The following is a 20,337-nucleotide window of genomic DNA, read 5'->3' as shown; positions in this document are numbered from 1 at the left end:
ATGAATAAAGGCTTCTGTTAAATTCCATTAGTTCTATTTATCTATTGGAGCAAAATCCAGAAGATACAGGGGTCTTCTAGAAACAAGATTGGGAAACTGCTTTCAGGCGATCATACAACTGGAAATTAAATTGTATCAAATGTAAAATATTAAACAAAGGGAATGACAGACTAAACATGTGATTTCTTTTGTCTGTACATTCTCCTACACTGGGTAACAGTGATAATTTTGGCAGAGATTCAGGCTGTTTCTTTGTAGAGAATGTCAGATCCAAAATAAACTCAGCCCAAGTGTTTAGCTGAGTGGTGGTCCGGAGTGTTCCTGCTCCAGTTGCTTCTAATTTGTACTTTAGAAAGGAATTGATTCCTGTAGGCAGGGGATCTCAAAGGCAGCAACTGAATGCCATAGCCCATACTCTAAGATCCATAAGAACTGCGCACTCCTGCACAGAGCTCTTATTTTGATTGTTGGCATGAGAAGAAAGAGTGTGTCCAGGTTGGGCAAATATGGGATTATTATAGGAATATCCATAGCCTTTGAAGCTTTTGTAAAGTTCTGTCAGGGAGAAGGATAAACTAATTGTAAACAACAGATTAAAGGGCTCAGAGCGAGTCATTATGTCATAATGTTTGCTGTTGTCGATTAGGCTCCTATCTGGTGTTGAATTTATTATTTTTAAAAGAGGCAGACTATTCTTCCTCATTAACAACAAAGTGAAGAGTCAATCTGAATGAAACAAAGGTTAGTAAAAAATATTAATGAAGCCAGATATAAAACGAGATTTAAAAAAAACAAATTCCAGACAGAAAGTAAGATTTGACATTTTTGCATAATTCATTTAACAGATCAAAGTAAATTTGTGAGAGTTTATTTTATCACTTACAGTAGAATAATGCTTAATAAAAGGTAATGAATCGAAACAGTGTTCTGCCTTGAAAAAGCCTCAGAATTAAAGGCTAGTAGACAAGCTCTTCTTTAAAAAATGCAGGAGAACAGGTCTCCTCTGAGATTTTGTTACTTCAGAAATACCAGGCAATACCAAGGGCAAATACCAAGGGCATTGAATGTTTTACAAACTTTTAAGATTAATGTACCAAATAAACCAACAATAATGTGCTAACAGTAGCTAAATACATCCAATTAAATGGTGAAAAACACTCTTAGACCTGTTGAGCACTTCTTTTTTCAGCACTACAGCCTTACAGCTGTATAGTACAGTAAAGTTGACTTCAGGTTTGTAAGTTCCTGCATGTGTTCATGCATTTTTTACCACCTGACTTCAGTAAACAGGAAGCATACTCACAGAAAATAGAATGCATGAGGAAGATTATTTATGCAAAGAAATGTTGATTAACTTTTAGATGTGAAGAACATGAACACTGAAAAGATATAAGGAAGTAATAGGATAACCATGTGACTTCTTGCTCACAATACATTTTGGGAAAGAACCAAATTTAAGAATTTAAAACTGATTTAAACTGGAATAGACATACAAACTAGAATAACTGTTATGCCTTTCCTGAGATAAAAAGCGGTGCTTAATGCTTGTGTGTAGTACAATACACTACTGATCAGCTATTCACTATTTTTGCCAATGATCAGATCATGTGAACAGCAGAACAATGTTATAAGTTTGTGAGAAATTGTAATTTGATGTCAGGTTATTGTGCACCGGCAAATCAGCAAAAACACAATGCAGAATTTAGATGTTCATGTCTTTCTATTAAAATCCAGTTTTATTTTTATAGCATTTGGTTGTTGTGTTCAAGTCTGGCATGGAGCATCTTCTGTGTAGTATTATCATATTGCCTCAGTGTCCATGTGAGTTTCCCTCCGTCATTCCAATTTCTTCCAACCTCCCAAAGGCATGCTGTTAATAGATCAAAGTTAATTGATTTCTTTAAATTGTTTCTGTGTGACTGTGTAAACCCAGTTATGGATTGGTGTCCAATTAGGCTGTAGTAAAACGTCTGTTACATGGAGCAAGAAACCTTCTAAAAATTGAGAGAGGGGTGGATGGACAGGGGGAAATTATAAATGTCAAACAGCAAACCCTCCAAAAATGTGCTCATATCACTGTTTCTGCAGCACAACCTATCATGATTTACAAACAGGTCTTTTCCAGACATTTCTGTTCATTGATGATTTTTTTCTATGCATAAATGGCATCCACAAATTATTTAAAACAATTTGTAAGCAATTAAAATACATGTAACAAATCAAGCAATCCATTTGCAGCTTTTTTAATGCAAGCTAAAAGTGACAATGAAAAGTATTCATGCACCTCCAGCTTAAAGAAAGCAAATAAGGAGGTAATTATTCTTCATAGATATCTCAGGAAAATTGTAGAGGGGTCCTTGAGGTAGTGTATTCAAAATCAGGTGAAATGACCTTTACTTAATCTCCATAGAATATATCACAAAAGACAAATCTCCCTGAAATGTGAACCAGTGGGAATGTGAATTGTGGTCCTTGGCAGTCTGTCAAAATTAAGTGGTTGGTATCAGTCAGGTAAAATAATGAAAGGACTGGTTGTTTCACTCAAAAGACTGTCATCTGGGAAGGCCAGCTTCCTTGTGTTTGAGAAAACTGAGAGAATAGATACTGTGAGATAACAAACATGGAGCATTTATGGGAATTTGAAAAGAGAAATAAGAGAAGACTTTCCTCTCGTTCAAAAGCCAACAGAGAGGAACTAGCTGTAAAGAACACATCCTTAGACAGACTCAGACCCTGCAAATATAATGCAACATAAATGCACCCAGTGTTTTTAAATTTACTGTGGGTTTCTGAATACCGATACAACCGTTAACCAGCATTATGAATTGAACCTTTGTCCCCACCGGAGCAAATGAGCACATATCTCATTTGTCTCTCAGCAAAATTTATCAAAGTTCTCTCTGCTTTGAGAAGTGAGCAGAGCCTCTGTTATGTGTTGTATATTAGAAGGGAGTAAGGAGTGGACAATGGATGAGCCTGTGAACACATTATTTGTGTTTGTTTTGGAAAGAGTTTTTGGAAAACTGTTTTTGGAAATGAGAGGAAAGTCTTGTTTTGATGTTGAAAAGTATCTTAAATGCCTTCCTGTATTGATAGTAAGGACATTAAAAAAGAGCACTGTCTTTCTATTTAATGAAACCTGCCATGGTGTCTTGCCCTTGGGTTTCACAGACACAGTTACATCTTGTGAATGCACTAACATTTTTTGTAAATCATTTTCAAGTATTATTTGTAGATTCAGGCAGGACGAAGATCCTTGCACAACATCTTCAGAGAGAATGGAGAATGACCAGCAATCTTCTGTTACCTGACCAATTGGTGGAGGACAAAGGGAGAGTTGACATTTAAAACTAGGAAGCAGATGCAGGAAGCAGAGCTGTCAAATTCTGCTAGCTAGGAAGCTAGATGAACGTCTTATGTGCTGCAGCAGAGAAGCATCAGACCGACCAGCCCAGGGGTTTTCTTTTTGGCACAATTTCAGAAGAAACTTTAGTCTTATAAAGGCGGCAGTCAGCTAAATTGCCTGGCTACTTATAGAAGGAAAATGAAGTCTAGTAGCAAGTTCAAAGAAGAGATTATTACTTTTTCCAATATTTTCTCACACTGTGTAAATAAAGTGCACTCCTTTTTACCTACACATTCTGTGTGCACATGCTTGTTTTGCTTAAGCCCACCTATTTAGAGATCCCCTTATACTGTAGAACCCCGTTTCTGGGGATGCAATATACTGTGAATCTATTTTGCCCTTGATGTGGAATTCATTTTCCTTATCATGTTACCACAGTGAAGTGCACTGCAGGCAGGAAAGCAAAGCATTAGCTGTCAGTGTTTTTCTATTACCTGTTTTGTAGATATTGTTAACCACAGAGCAAGAGGGGCTATTCTGAAACTTGTATACAATTCTATGACTTACAGTAGGGTCTCGTACTATGTGTCATTTACCCTATTGCTTTAACTGAGCTGTCTGTGTTAAAGCATTAGGAAAGCCTCAAGAATCCTCAGCTAAGATCTTCAGCTGTGAAGCTAAAGCCAGTATCACCCCAACACATGACTCATCACATAAATTACTGGAATATATATTACCTTTTCTATCTGTATTTACATTGAAAAAGCCCTTCACATTTCACAGCAACGTTCTTGTAAACAAAGAACACTGATAGGTTTATGCTATCTGCGAAACTGCTTGCTCACAGAATTTTGAAAAACCAAGAGCAAGCCTAAGTTACAGTGTAATTTACATCAGTAATAATAGACTGGCATGAAGCACAGGAAGTTTGATCCAGATCCAGGGTGTGCTGTGAGGAATGAGACACGTCACTCGTTACGTGCAGCTGTCTATACACACGTCTTCGCATGCTTTTGTGCACCAACTGGTACTTGTAAGAGGATTGCTTAATAGAGTACCTGAAAGAAAAAACAAATGAACATGGAAAAACTTGCAAAAAATATCCAAACTGAAAATACAATAGATAGAAATTCATAACCCTAAATGAGAGCATAAAATGCTGTCCCTAGTTTACAGATTCTTGTTCACACCGTAGAAAGATACTTAAATTTAAAACTCCATAATTATAGAAAGGCATACTGTAAGATTTTTTTTTCATTTTTACAAATAAAATACTCTAGTAACTTCATTTTGATAGAGTCTGCTAAAATGACAATGAGACCTCTGATTGATATTTTCAGAACTGTTCAGACAAAAAAAAATGAATCTGAAACTACAAACAATTATTTTAAGTTCAACTAGCAACACTGAGGCATATACTGTAAGGAGAAAGTATTTAAACATTAACTCTTTACAAATACACAATTACTATGTTTTTCACAATATATAAGAAAAATCCAGTGTGCCTTTACTTATTTCTTATGTAGTAGATTTGATCATGAAAAATATACTTTTGTACATCTCTTCCGCTCTACTGAGTCCAGCTCAAAATTATGTTTCTATGCACTTAATTACAAGCTACCTCAAAAAGCTGCCACTGTAGTGACAGTTCAGTCCCTTGCAGTTTGAAGCTCCATATACCTGTTGTCACTGCCTGGCTTATTTTGGGCCAATTAAACAGTCTACTTTTTTTTAATTAATGAAATAGTTTTTGGTGTTTGTGGCTATTAATCCAGTGCATGGTGCAGTTGTTAGCAGCACACATTTCAGACCTGACCAACTGAATACTCTTGCAATCCATAACATGAAGAATGTAATGTCTTCCTGGCATTGCTCTGGTCTTTTTCAAAAATGTGTCAAACCAAATCTGACTGAGATACCACATTTCCTTACTGGAAGAATACTTGAGTAATCCTCCTCTTAGGCAGTATCCCTCTCCTACACTTTTCCTGTTACACATCTACGAAATATTCCTTTGATAAAGTTGACCTCTACACAGCCACACTAATTACATGCAAGCCTGGTGCAACTTGGTAGCTCCACTGACTTTGCTTGTACAAAAATAAACCACTGAAAAATGCAATTACGTTATGTAATTTGGAATCCACCTTTGAGTGGTTTCAATAACAGTAACTGTTATTAACTTATAACCTAAAATCAGATCTAGTTCTCAACACAAATATGAATACGTTGTACAAAGAGGAGACACTCACTGTTGAGAGTGTTACTTTTTCACAGATACAGTACCCTTACTTTCTATAAGGACTTGTGTTTTATTTGTATTTAGCATTTCACCTTCTTTAATTCAAACAGATGTACAGTACATTCAAATAGTATTCTGATTTTTAAGAGAAAAGTTGTGAATCATACACATTTCATGTTTTAATTCAATTTCAAGTACAAAGCAACAGCTAGTGTATTTGCATTTAGTATAGTTATGCATAATACAGTCCTTATCAATCCCGGGTCTACTATATAAAAGCTGGAAAAGAAATGAGCGGTACAATGTTTAAAATTCGTCCTCTTGTGTGGTATCTAGCTGAAGAATGTAAATTATATTGCTGCTAGTGCCTCATAACTTCAGGGTTGTGGGTTTATGTGTGGGCTAAGGCACCCTTCTCTTCTTACTTCTGGTAATATAACTTGCTCATAATGTTAACTTGCCCCTCCATGATGATCATGAGTTCGGCACTCTCCTTATTAATTCACCCTGTCAGGACTTGCTCTGTTATAGTATTAAGCCCAGAATACATAGGGTAATATTTAAATGAAGAAAACAGTGAGGTTGTGACAAAACTATGTTAGGAGTAAATCTGAGGCCAAGAAATAATATACAACTATTAACATTTTACTTGATTTAATTTAATAAAATAGTCAGGTACAACTTATTGCAGTGACTGTGCAAAAGTATTCACTTCCCATTTAGTAATGTCAAATTTGTTAAATTACACCTTTTTTTTCCAAATGTATTTTAATCAAAACTTGAATGATGAAACTGATTGTTAGGTTGCCAGATTTTGAATGAGAGACATTGAATGAATTTTCATTGATAGCAAGTCCAATACTCTTGGGAGGTGATTTGGTTGTGAAATCGTCAGGCACGGCATTTTTCCCCACACACCAGATTACTCATTGTCTGGTCTTCCCTGAAAAATTGACAGGTGATCTCCAGCTATGGTCTCAGGCCAGGTGGGTCCATCATATAATAGTAGACTTAGGATACATCAATGCTGGTCACTTTACCACTCAAAGTTGGCCCTAATGTATGTGTCGTTTTACAGTCAGGTCACACAGTTTATCAGAGAGACCCATTTCAAATGCATTCCTAAAGAGTTGAATCAGCAGAGCTAAGCTGTGCCAGAGTTGTTGCGTGTACAAGGCCACAGAAAGATTATTTACAATCTCATTGAACACTTAATTCTAAGTGTAATACCAAGCCTTGATCCTTCTTAGCCTTGAGTAAGATTCTGGTCTACTTATGATCTCTTAGTCTGGAGAAGTTTGTGGTTTGGACAGAGGTGTTTGCAGTCACGGGATTAGCTTGCTGTCAAGTTGCTGGAGCTCTGGAGTTTCCATTGAAAAACTACTCTTCGGAGTCTCACACCTGTTGCTACTGTCTGTTAGGACCCATGCAGCTAAGTGGCCTGGAAAGATACGCCCCAGCACCACTCCTGAGATACTGACACCTCCAGCACCAGCACCAGTACCAGCTGCAGCCCCCGTTGCCATGGTGCTCCTGCCAACGTTCACTCCCTGCGCTGCCGGGGTCCAGCTCACATCTTTCCTCTTTGAAAACAGAAAGGCCACAACACCCTGTTCTGCGGCCCATTTATTCCAGCCTGCTTGGAAGCCCTGACTTCCTACATGGGAGTCCTCCAGACTTCTGACAGCATTTCATCCCAACCCAATCATATCATCCACTGGCAAATCCTATGCCCTACGCACCTGGGTGCTTAATTCCTTTCAGTCCAATTATGAACAATGATTCTTTGAAATCTCTTCCCTGTTAAGGAGTCATGGTGACAGTTGTTTGTATTCCTTCACACAGGTTACCATTCACTCTCTGCCATATATATACTATATCTATAGCCAAAGACAATATCTACTAGGCTCAAACCCTTGGTCTGCAGAAGACTTTCTATTCAAAATACAGTTGTGAGAAAAAATGTGTGAACCCTTAGGAATTATACCTTGATTATACCTTAGAAATGACCTCGATGTTTATACCATTTGCTCAATAAAGATATGACAATGTAAAATGTTGTGTGTGTTGTTTGTTAAATAAGACTGTCTTTATTTGTTATTATGACATAGATGAAGATCAGATCATATTCTAGGAGCCATTCATGCAGAAATCCAGATAATTTCAAAGGGTTCACAAACTTTTTCTCACAACTTTATGTCCTTGTGCACAAAAAAAATAGTTTATATCCAGTCCTAGACCTGAGAAACTTCAACATGCTTGCATGATGCATTTTAAACTGTTTATGCACAAGCATGTACATTCCATGTCCATCTGGTTCCAGTCATACACAGCTCAATATAGGTTAATTGTAAATACAGTTAGTTTATCTGTGTTTTGTCAAAAGATAAGCATCTTAACAGGCAAACTGAAATTCTTTTAAGGAAATTTTTTTTTTTGCTGGATGTATAAAATTTCACAAGGAATATAAAGCAACTTGGGGCAGAATTCTATGCAGGTGTTTCACTGCAGTGGTTTTGCAAAACGTATAAATGACAAAATTAAACATAAAGTGACCCCTCAGACCTTTATAATGCCCCTTTAGGGTGCTGTTCTTTCTTTTGCTTTCTTGTTGACTGACAATATCTTTGCAATGAGTAGGAGAGTCAAATATACTGTGGTAAACAAGAATACCACTTCCCAGTGGGACAAGAATATCAGGCAGCCAGCCAACCAAAGCATACACTACTATTTAATTATGGAGCTGAAACATTTATTTTAAATCCCATTTGACTCTCAGTAGGAAAGTTATGGCTTATAGCTGTTTTTGAAAAATAACAGTTATAGGTCTTTAGAAGCAATTAACATGTTACTTGTAATATTAAAAGCATTTACAAAAATTGTTAGGGTTAGTGGTATGGTTCAGGCTGTACTCAAGTTGAGGCTTTTGTTTCTATCATACAATGAATATACAGTATAATTTGGCTGTTCTCTTATGAATGTCTATCAATGCTTAGTATATTTAATTTATATATGTTTTGAAATAGCTTTTACAAGCCTTAATCTTAAGTATTGCCAAAGTACTTACATTTTTGTCCTTATCCCATCCCATGCTTTCTGTTTCTTTTCTTCCTCCAAAGTGTTGTGAAGAATTGTGAAAGGTTTATAAATATGCAAAAGATTTCTCTTAAGAGATTAAGTCATGAGGGTTGCTTAGAAATCGATGAAAATGCATGAATGACTTCTGCTCTGGTTTGAAATGCCTAAGTAAAGTGGAACACAGACACAAGGTAGATGTGATGTTGGCATTTGCTACTACCGATATGCATGATTGTAATTTTGTAGTGATATTAATTTGCATATTTATAAATTCTATTTTTTTGCATTAAAGTACAAAAGCAACATAGCATACTGTATGTAAGCAAGCCCAAACTAACATATAAGTATCATTTAACGATTGTCTTTATGATAATCATATAAACACTTTTCATAAGTCTTTATGTAAATTACAATTAAAATAGGTATACTGTAAACAGTACTTTTTCTTTCTGCCCCAAGTTAAGGCTTAGTGTTAGATGCTATTTAATGCTATCAGATAGGTACCATCTATAGTGCAAATAGAAGAATGGTTATTTAAAGGGGAACTGCAGTCTCAATTCCTCAGACCTGTTATTAAACCTTGGTAACAAAATAAATTAATTGATGGGTTCTTAAAATTGTACAAATACTGAATTAAGCAAAGCAGCCATATCACCCTGCAGCTCTCAACTGGTTACCCACTGAAACTAACCAGGGTTGAGCCTGGTCAGTACTTGGATGGGAGACCTCCTGGGAAAGCTAAGGTTGCTGCTGGAAATGGTGTCAGTGGCACCAGTGGGGGGCGCCTACCCTGCGGACTGTGTGGGTCATAATGCCACAGCATAGTGGCGGGAACACTATACTGTAGTAGGTGCCATCTTTCAGATGTGACATTGAACTGTTATCCTGACTCTCAGTGGTCAGGAAAGATCCCAGGGCATTTCTCGCCAAGAGTAGGGAGTTATCCCGGTGTCCTGGCCAAATTTCCCCCCTCAGCCTTTACCGTGGCCTCCAAATTGTCCCCATGTATGATTGTTTTGCACCTGCGATGGACTGGCACCCTGTCCAGGGTGTACCCTGCTTTGCGTTTGTTGCTAGGCTCCAGCTTCCCATGACACTGTATGGTATAAAACGGTTTGGCAAATGACATGACGAATCAAGCACAAAAATCGTGAATTTTTTGAAAGTACTGTATACTCGCCATACGGTCGAGAGTTGTCGAGAATTGCTGGTCTCTCCACGGGTAAGAGCAAGAGTTCCTAGGAAATGCAATGTGAAGCAATCCTTCCTGCTCAGTCACTGTAATGACTAATGCTTTACAGTATGAGCATATAAGTACAGGAGCAGACATTTCACTGCAGAAATGTTTTAATGTGATTTGCATGCAGAGTTAACAAGTAAGTTGTATTTGTCAGCAAAACTGTCTCGAAGTCAAGAGTAATATTTCAAATGATTTAAAAAGATGTAGTAACAATCGTTTTCCACAATGTACAATGTAATAGGGCCACTTCACCTCACTGGAAATACAGTTGCCTCATTCTGAATCACAGAATATAGTGCTGTGCATACCTGGAAATTTATTTTATATATATAGTCTATTTTGTAGGTTTAAAATGTTACTGTGTAAATTTTACTTTCATTGTGGCTTGAAATGCACTCATCCATGCAGTCTTTCTTATCCCAATAGATAAAAATAATGTTGTAGTTCCCCTTTAAGACAGTAGCTCATACTTCAGCCAAAAACACTTGAAACAAAACAAAATATATATGTATGGACAGTACATGTATCTACAGGTAAAAATACACTAATCATTTAATTTGTTCTAAATTTATCGTGATTAATGCATTATTTGCATGTAAGCAAACAATATTTTGATGATCTGGGTTTTAGTGGTTTTGGGTTTGAAGTGTACTAGATACAAAGGTGTAGTTAAAAATTAATTTAAGATAACAAAATAACACATTCCACTGTGAAGGGCTAGCTTGTGCAAACAGCCCACTACTGTGCATTCCATTGCTCTAGTTTAAAGTTTCGACTTAAGTGCTTGGTACGTGCATAAAGTCTGTCAGAGGCCAGCTCTCACTACACGTTAAAATGTCTCTGCAATATATTTGTCTGCTTTTCTCTTAAGCTAATGGCAATAAAAAATACAGTTGTTTGAAAGTGTTATGTTTTCCTTATTTGGCTTATATGAAATTTTGAATGTTATGCATAGATTATTACATTTTTGAATGATTTTTACACATACTTTCTGAGCAATCATATTAATCTAATTTACCAATGTCTTACAGTGGATTTGGAACCCAGCCTGGATATGTGAAACTTAGAGACACGGATATTGAGTGGTTTGTATTGGTGTTAACATGCACAAAAGGATTCCATCTTAGTGGAAATTAAGGCTTCATTGCAGATGCAGGAGGTTTGACATCTGGCGCAGAAGGAACCCTTCACATCATTTTTTCACAGCTCTCCTAGGAAGTCCATAAAAGGGAATCCCTCTGCATGAGCTTATTCATGGGTTAGCAGTATTGCAAGAATATCCTTTATCACTGTTTATCTTTGTTCAAGAACCTGCTATGCATTAAGTTATTATTTAACTTCTAGCTGCTCAATACTAGCCTTAGTTTGTCTGAAACTTCCTGAACACACAATGAAACTACCGTGTAGCAATACAGTGACAATTCACAATGCTTATAGAAAAGAAATTGACATCTTTGTTTAGTAAATTAACTTATCCTGTAAGAGACAGGTTTGCACTACACATGTTGTTATATGGGTTGCATTTTAATATACAGTATCTCATAATATGCCTTTTAAATATTTGGTCCCTGAAAGAGACTGAACACAAAGGGATGTGTCAAAATATTAGAATCATGGCAGAAGCCCAAAATATGGACACAGGCTGTGTTCAAAATGTTATATGATGAAGTGACAGGCCTATAGAAGGACAAGGCTACTAACACCTTCATATGCAGAGGTATGCTGCAACTCCTGTTCGTAGATTTCAGCACTTTCACCAACAAAAACCTAATGAAACACTGATTCTTCAGTAGAGATTAAGAGGAATGAAGGTTACTATAACATACACACAACAAGCTCCGCAAAGACACCAGGGGCAAAATTGTTCACAGAACTTCATGGAGAGCAGTGAAACATGGAATAAGGGAAGCCTTTACCTTTGAAAAAGCCTTTATTTCTTCAACAAAAGTAACCCTTGTGCCATCTTTCCACCCATCCATTACCCGATACATGGACTTAGGTTCTATCTAAGCAAACAAGAAGTCCATCACAGAGCAGACAAAAACAGACATGCACACACTCACACCAGGGCCAGTTTTCTCAGAAGCCAGTTAACCTATTAGCATGATGTTGGACTGTAGGAGTAAACTGGAGCACACGTGTGCATAGGAAGAACATGCAAACTCCACACAGAGCACCCCAGATCCAGATCTGAACCCAGAGCTGCAAGGCAGCAACACTAACTACTGCACCACAGTGGCCCCCCTTGAGCCATCTTGTATGATTTAATATCTGCACAGCCTCATCCTGGGAAACATTACTTCTACATTGTCCCTGTTTGAGACCAGAATGCTCCTGTTGGGGAGTCACACCACCAGTCACAAAAGCATTGATATTCCTTTCTACGTGGTTAAGGATTGTGCGAGAGTCTTTGTCCCTTTAAATATGAAACCTCTGCAACCTTGGCTGCATAGGTCTCTTGTTACTTGATTGTCTCATGACATTCTTGTTCATTGACAAGACTTTAACTAACTTCAGCCTATTTCTTGAAGCAAGCTCTCCTTGAATTTAGACATGCAGAAAGAGACCTTTCCTTAAGATGGTCCAAACTTGTATTAAAGTAACCCCAGGGAGTATCCATCATATCCATGGGAATGCACAGCACTAGTACCAAGGAAACGGGACGAGTCTCCAGCCTGCCAATTCATCAGTCGCCATGGTAACGAAAGCAGTCAATTATCAAAACCTCCAGACCACTATTCAGTCAGAACTTACCTCATTCCAGCAGGTATTTAAGTCCAGCAGTAACAGTATCCCTTTGCTCAGTCAGAGTCCTTTCTTGTGTTTTGGCGGAGCTGATGGCTTGTTATAGTGTTCATCTTGTTTCGACCCCTGCTTCGTTTTGACCATTCATTGGATCTCCCCATATTCCCCCATATACTGATCCCACCTGTTCGACCTTGTATTGTACCAATTTCTCCCTGCTAGATTATAATAATTATAATTAATTGCTTACACTTGTATAGCGCTTTTCTGGACACTCCACTCAAAGCGCTTTACAGGTCATGGGGACTCCCCTCCAGAACCACCAATGTGCAGCCCCACCTGGATGATGCGACGGCAGCCATAGTGCACCAGAACGCTCACCACACATCAGCTATCAGTGGGGAGGAGAGCAGAGTAATGAAGCCAATTCATAGATGGGGATTATTAGGAGGTCATGATTGGTAAGGGCCAATGGGAAATTTGGCCAGGACGCCAGGGTTACACCCCTACTCTTTTTGAGAAACGCCCTGGGATTTTTATTGACCACAGAGAGTCAGGACCTCGGGTTTAAGTCTCATCCAAAGGACGGCGCCTGTTTACAGTAAAGTGTCCCTGTCATTATACTGGGGCATTAGGACCCACATGGACCGCAGGGTGAGCGCCCCCTGCTGGCTCCACTAACACCTCTACCAGCAGCAACCTTAGTTTTTCCCAGGAGGTCTCCCATCCAGGTACTGACCAGGCTCACACCTGTTTAGCTTCAGTGGGATTCCAGTTGTAAGTTGCAGAGTGATATGGCTGCTGGCTGATCCCTGCCTGTCAGATGATGAAACCGGATTACGGATTACGGAGTTTCAGTTTAGCCCAAGTGCGTCGCACGCCTCCCACAGGGCCTGCTCCTGGATTTAGTCTCTGTCTCTTGCCTCTGTCAGGTCAGAGCAAGGTATTGAGATACTTTATTAAATAAATTCTCTATGCCAAACTCTGCCTGGTAAGTAAAAATTCTGTTATGTAGAGAAAGTGTTTGGGAAAGTGCAAATCCAATTTCCATGAGTACAAATGCCGGGATATAATAAAGTCTAAATCCCGCATCTGGCTCCCCCTAGTGGGTTGGCCAAGATTTCATTTCAGCCCAGGCAGAGTCACCCCCCACAAAATGGCAGACAACAAACAAGTAAGATGGTGCAAAGGAACAAGTAATAGGTTTATTCCATGCTGAAAAAAAGAAGAAAGAGAACACAACGTTTCTGCCGTGGAGCCTTCTTCAGGTGTGAGTTCGTGGTGCAAACCCGTACCGCACGCACCTACACACGAGCCACTGCGCCGTACCGTGGTACGTGATTGGCTGGCCAAAATGGCTGACAGGGGCACTCATGGTGCATTGGTTGGTAGTGAAAAGATTTAATCATTTAATCTTACTGTGCACATTTTAATCCGCTTAGTATTACAGTATATATATGGAATTTTAGTAGCTGATCATAAAAAGAATAGGAGCATAACGCATCTTAATTTAACATGTTATGTAAACTGTATATTGCTGGTATTGGTAGTTTACAGAAAAAAGTACACACCAGTATTCCATTTCTCCCTAAACATTTTAAGCATCAAAGTCTTACATGTGGTTATTTTGGAAACGTTTTTACGTGCTCCTTCTGCCCATGTTACTGTACGTTTATATACAGTACTTTGTGAGAAAAGTGATAGTTTTAAGCTTTTCTGTGAATACGCTCGATATCAGAGTAAACAAAAGCACCCACCGCGTTTTACCACAGCGTACCCCGCCCGTTTTGAATGGCTGCATCTGTAGCTGCCTTCTTACTGAAGTGGAAATATCACTTGTTAAGTTTTCAGTTAGGGGAGTTCAGGACTTTTCTGGAAAGTGTAAGAATCAAAATCAAACCTATGCACAGAACTATGTGAGTCACCTCATTTGGTTTATGAAGCTGACTTATCAGAATGGTACTTAAGATAATAAGCATAAGCATGATAAATTATTTATTTTTAAACACCAGTGAGACGTAATAATGCGAGGATCACTGGAGAAGGTGCTGTGAGAAATGAGATAACTAACAACTGCCTGAGAGGAGAAAACAATAATTTAATCGCATCCCTGCCAACATCAATTAATATTAACACACTTACATATACATGATAGAAAATGCAAATTAAATGTCATAAGATGCCTATGGGATATAAGATGACTTAGTGTTTGAAGGTAATGTATTCGTACTAGAAGCCATTCAGTGACTGCAATGATGCTTATTACATGCTAAAATCTGTTCAGTTTGCAAGACAGTAAAATGTTTTAACACCATTATATCTCTTTTAATTGATCTCAGAACAATACTTGGTCATGGTCCCTAATCAAGCAACTCAAAACAAATCAATTAAGGCAATAGAAATAAAGTTTGTAGGGATGTGTTGATAAGAAGGAAGTGGCAAACAGTTAAGAGTTTAAATGTGCATCAGGTTAGAATTTTGACAGTAGTTGGCAAGGGTTTTCATTTCCTTTGACTGTGGCACTAATTAGTGCATTTGATTGTCAGAGCAGGAATTAGGTGGTATATTGAAGAAATGGAGGCCAGTTAGATACACCATGATGGATGAGGTTTGATGTAGTGTTATAGGGTAGAGGTATGAATATTTATCGTAGTATTGACTTTTTATTGGTGACAATTGATTTATTGATTATTTTATCCACTTGTTTAATTCCTGATATTCTCCTTTTTTATAAACCCCATTTGTAACAGTAGGATATAAAGTATGATGTAATTAGTAGATCAAATGAAGAAAAGGGGATATGAAAAGTTTAGAGGAAGCCTTGATAAAAAATGTACTAGAATCATGATACTTTAACAGTGCATTGCAGAACTATTAAGACTTTTGTACAGATGTCATAATTTGTTGCTTCAAACCTTACATATTTTAAGTAGCAAATAATATTTGTTTTCTACGCAATTTACTGCACAAATTAGAAGCAAACAAAAACAAATAGAAAGAAGGAAATAGATAATTAATATGAAAGAAATATGAGCGGCAGACCAAAATGAATTAAGGTGCACAAAATGACCTTGTAAAGTAAATTCCGTTTTTGTGCAATAATAGTGGTTCACGAGATTTCAGAATGCATCTATCCCTGTAAGGTCCCTCAGTCAGGCAGTCAATTTTATCAGAGAGCCAACCCAAAGGAGTCCAGGAAGCTTTCAAAACAACTGAGGAATAGGGATAACTATATCCAAGAATAAGATGCTTTGTAAATGTCTGGATTATTTGGTGCGTAAGTTTTAAAGTTAAAACAAATCTAATTTGGTTACATGGAAGCCTCCTGGCCAAAGGAAGAGGAGGTTTGAACCCCATTTAGAGAGGAATTAACCAAGTCATAGCTGCCAGGTGAGGATGGGGTAGAAGAAGGATGCTTGAGACAAATGCAAACAGAGGTGTTTGTGTTTTATATATATATAGCTAATTTCCATGATGATTGTGATTAGGAATAGTGGTATGTGAATAACGTAATGTTTTTATTCCTCCTGAATTTTAATTAATAGCTTCTATATTAAAGGCATAGAGCAGGAGAAAAGTATAAAAACATTATGAAGACCCTGAATATCTCTGTGAGCATGCTGAAGTTGATCATTGGAAAGTGGAAGGCACACTCAGACCATGAAGGAAACTGGACTTTACAACATCAGTAAACAAATATTCCACAGGCACCTTGGCATGTCTTTGGCTGTCAATGCCTCACATATTTTATACATGCCTCTGGGTAGTTTGGTCACACCCATTACTAGCTATCAGTGACTGCAACATATTTTTTTGACACAGACATTCCAAACCAGTACCAGTGTACTGTGGTTGTTTTCCACGCATTTTGCTTCGATGAACAGAACAAATCAATATTCAGTTTTCACACAAACTTTTTTATTCCCTCTCAAAGGAAATTACATATGGAAATCTTCCAAGTAATTTAACTGTTCAAAAATCCATAAAAACACACTTTACCTTACCTTAAAGATACAGAAAAAAGAAAAGCAAAATGAAGTGCCACGTCTGTGATGTACAATGTTTGTTTTCTTAGCCCTTTGTTTCTAATAAAAAGTTGGAACTGTCCAGTTCTTCAAAAAATCTTGGGAAAACTGACATCTTGTAATGTGTCAGTTCTTTGGTAAATTATATAGTTGATTTTGTGTTCTATCCTTGCCAATTATTTCTGCTGGTAACATTACGTCTGAAATCTGATGATAAGAAAGGTGGGAAAGTTTTATTCCAAAATGTAAGCTGTAAGCTTCTTTAATTTAAAGAGAGCTACTTAGGCTTGTATGTTGAAAAGGTGGATATGTTTTAAACTAGTCCTAAGTGACTCAACCGGTAAAGGCACTCTAAGTGCAGGTTCGGCTCATTATCATGGGTTCAAACTTGGGTCATGTTGCTAGCCGACCAGGATTTCCTTTGTGTCATTTTGCACAGCTGGCTGAACACTACTGAAGCTGAAGTTGAAGTTGTCCACATCTCTTTCCACTCTCCTAGGTAGCCCTGTGGCCACCGGGTGCCTGCAGACATGTGGTGAGATGAGGAATGCCTCTATGGTGTCTGTGACATGTTATGGGATTAGTGGCCTGGAGGTGGTTGAGCAAAGGGCTGGTGGAGTAAACTTGCACTTCCTCATTCTCCCCTGTGTGCTGTAGTGGGGTTTTCAATTTCGAGACATGGAAATCAGCTGTAAATAACAGAAATAATTGGCCATTCTAAATTTCTACAAATAAAAGAGTAGAGTGCCCCTGCCTTATCGTTACATTCACTTTCTGTATGTTTGAGAATTCAGAAATATTAATCTCCATAAAATCTCCTCTAAAGATGTGATGTGAATGTGAAGATGTGAAGCACAATTATCTTTTATTGAAGTTCTTACAGCAGCTTTAAAAAAAAGATAATTCCTTCCTGTATCAAGAGCAAGCTAGTGTCATGGATTGGTGGCACCTAAATGCAGGAACTGTTTTTGTTTTGTAGCCAACTATACCAACTAGCAATTATAAAGGGTGCTCATACTGTTGCTGTACTCACCAAGTGGGGTGCAGGAGATAAAAATATAAATACAGCTCCTGATATGATATATATTTGAAAATAATAATAATTGCTTACACTTATATAGCGCTTTTCTGGACACTCCACTCAAAGCGCTTTACAGGTAATGGGGACTCCCCTCCACCACCACCAATGTGCAGCATCCACCTGGATGATGCGACGGCAGCCATAGTGCGCCAGAACGCTCACCACACATCAGCTATCAGTGGGGAGGAGAGCAGAGTAATGTAGTCAATTCATAGAAGGGGATTATTAGGAGGCCATGATTGGTAAGGGCCAATTGGAAATTTGGCCAGGACACCGGGGTTACACCCCTACTCTTTTCGAGAAGCGCCCTGGGATTTTTAATGACCACAGAGAGTCAGGACCTCGGTTTTACATCTCATCCGAAGGACGGCGCCTGTTTACAGTATAGTGTCCCCATCACTATACTGGGGCATTAGGACCCACATGGACCACAGGGTGAGCACCCCCTGCTGGCCCCACTAACACCTCTTCCAGCAGCAACCTTAGTTTTTCCCAGGAGGTCTCCCATCCAGGTACTGACCAGGCTCACACCTGCTTAGCTTCAGTGGGTTGCCAGTTGTGAGTTGCAGGGTGATATGGCTGCTGGCAAAATGAACCTTCTTGTTCTTGTATTAACCAGATTTCCTTTAAATAGATCAAATTTAAAACTGACATGGGAGGAAAACATATCCTAGGCCCTATAACCATACAGGCCCCAAATAATATATAAAGATCTTTAAGAAGAGACTAACCAGAAAATATCCAGGTGGTAATGGCAGTCTTAACTCATTTGTAGCAATATTTGGCATTTCAGTAGATAACTTGGAGTGGCTTTAATTAACAAGTTATTATATTATTAGTATTCAAACAACACCCAGTGCAATTACGGGGAAAAAATCAAATAATAATGTTTCTGGGACCTGCAATTGCAGCTTCAAACCTGCATTTTGAGCTTTAGGTACTTTAAACTAATACAGTAAATCACAGTAACAATGATGGCAACACAGTCTGAGTACAGAGAACTGGGCATATTTTTTGATATAACAAATGACTCTGAAATCTTCAATACATCTAGAAAGGACATCTATTTTGCCCTTGGTGATTTTGAGAAGATATTAAATCTACAAAAGAGGACCAAAGAGTGGCTTTAATTAACAAGTTATTATATTATTAGTATTCAAACAACACCCAGTGCAATTACGGGGAAAAAATCAAATAATAATGTTTCTGGGACCTGCAATTGCAGCTTCAAACCTGCATTTTGAGCTTTAGGTACTTTAAACTAATACAGTAAATCACAGTAACAATGATGGCAACACAGTCTGAGTACAGAGAACTGGGCATATTTTTTGATATAACAAATGACTCTGAAATCTTCAATACATCTAGAAAGGACATCTATTTTGCCCTTGGTGATTTTGAGAAGATATTAAATCTACAAAAGAGGACCAAAGATTATTCCTGTATATTGATATGGTAATGTCCTCCAGTGTTTCTGTGTGATTTTAAATGGGTCAATGTACTTGACAGGACTTAGATAATCTACCATCTCCTCTGCTGGCCATTAGGCTATGACTACATTGATAAAAGGAATTTCACTGAAAGCACCTCCAGACTGTGCAAAAAATATAAACAGAAAGCAGATCCATTCTCTTAAAATGATAATGATTTGTGATGCCTCGTGTTTCATATGAAACACAACTTAAGTCATGACAACAAGTGTAACTAGTTAGACCACATGTGAAATGTTGCATACTGTTTTGGTCAGCACTTCACAAAAAGTATCAGGATCTATTGAAGGAAATCCATTAAAAAAGCTCATTACATTCAATGAGGTAAATACCACTTAATTATTTAAAGTTAAACTTAGTGAGCAGAGCACAGGGACGTAACTGGTTAAGAGACCATTTTAAACTTATATTAAAAATATCTTGCACAGAGTTACTAATGAATGCAGGGCATTAGAATGAAATGTAATGAAGACCATGCAGAAGTATTGATTATTTGCCTTACAGGTATACCATTGTACTGTAAGTCACCCTGCAAATGGTGGTCTGCTTTGTTAATAACAAGAACAATGCCAAAATGTACAGTACATTTACTGATTACAGACTTGACATGGACTTTTCAGGAAACTATCTGTAATTATTCTCAACTTCCAAAGGTTTGAATGGATGTACAATATAATTTAATTATCATAAACTTCTTTTGCTATAATTATGTTGAATTTATTTATCCTAGCAGACCATCTGAACTGAGTCCATTGAACATGGTTTGAATTGGATTTTGTGTGTACTGTACATCATCCAGGTGGGTGCTACACATTGGAGATGATGGAGTGGAGTGCCCGTTACCTGTAAAGCATTTTGATTGGAGTACTATATAAATGAAAGGAATTATGTTCTCACTCATAATTCCATGTGGGTTTTCTTCAGGTGCACCAGGTAGGTTAATTGGCTTCTGTGAAAATTGGCCCATGTCTGAGTGTATGTGTTGGTGTCTGTGTGTTGGTGTATCCTGCCTTTCACCTGTTGGATAAAGTAGTTAGAGAATGGTTGTAAGGATGGATGGAATTCTACTTTGTGCCCTGTGCTTTAAAGA

At 37.9% G+C, this 20,337-nt stretch overlaps 1 long non-coding RNA gene across 1 annotated transcript; it reads left to right on the top strand.

Annotated features, from left to right (window-relative positions):
• Positions 1-298: 298 nt before the first annotated feature.
• On the top strand, positions 299-10,787 carry LOC148648856 (uncharacterized). Its single transcript, XR_015926489.1, has 3 exons — positions 299-741; positions 7,010-9,564; positions 9,600-10,787. It is a non-coding gene; the product is annotated as an uncharacterized LOC148648856 (long non-coding RNA).
• The last annotated feature ends 9,550 nt before the right edge of the window (positions 10,788-20,337 follow it).

The sequence above is a fragment of the Lepisosteus platostomus genome, chromosome 14 (genome assembly GCF_059453375.1).
Source record: "Lepisosteus platostomus isolate fLepPlt1 chromosome 14, fLepPlt1.hap1, whole genome shotgun sequence".
Taxonomy (NCBI): Eukaryota; Metazoa; Chordata; class Actinopteri; order Semionotiformes; family Lepisosteidae; genus Lepisosteus; species Lepisosteus platostomus.
The sequence above is the reverse complement of the archived record's forward strand: the minus strand, read 5'-3'. Positions and strand labels throughout refer to the sequence as shown.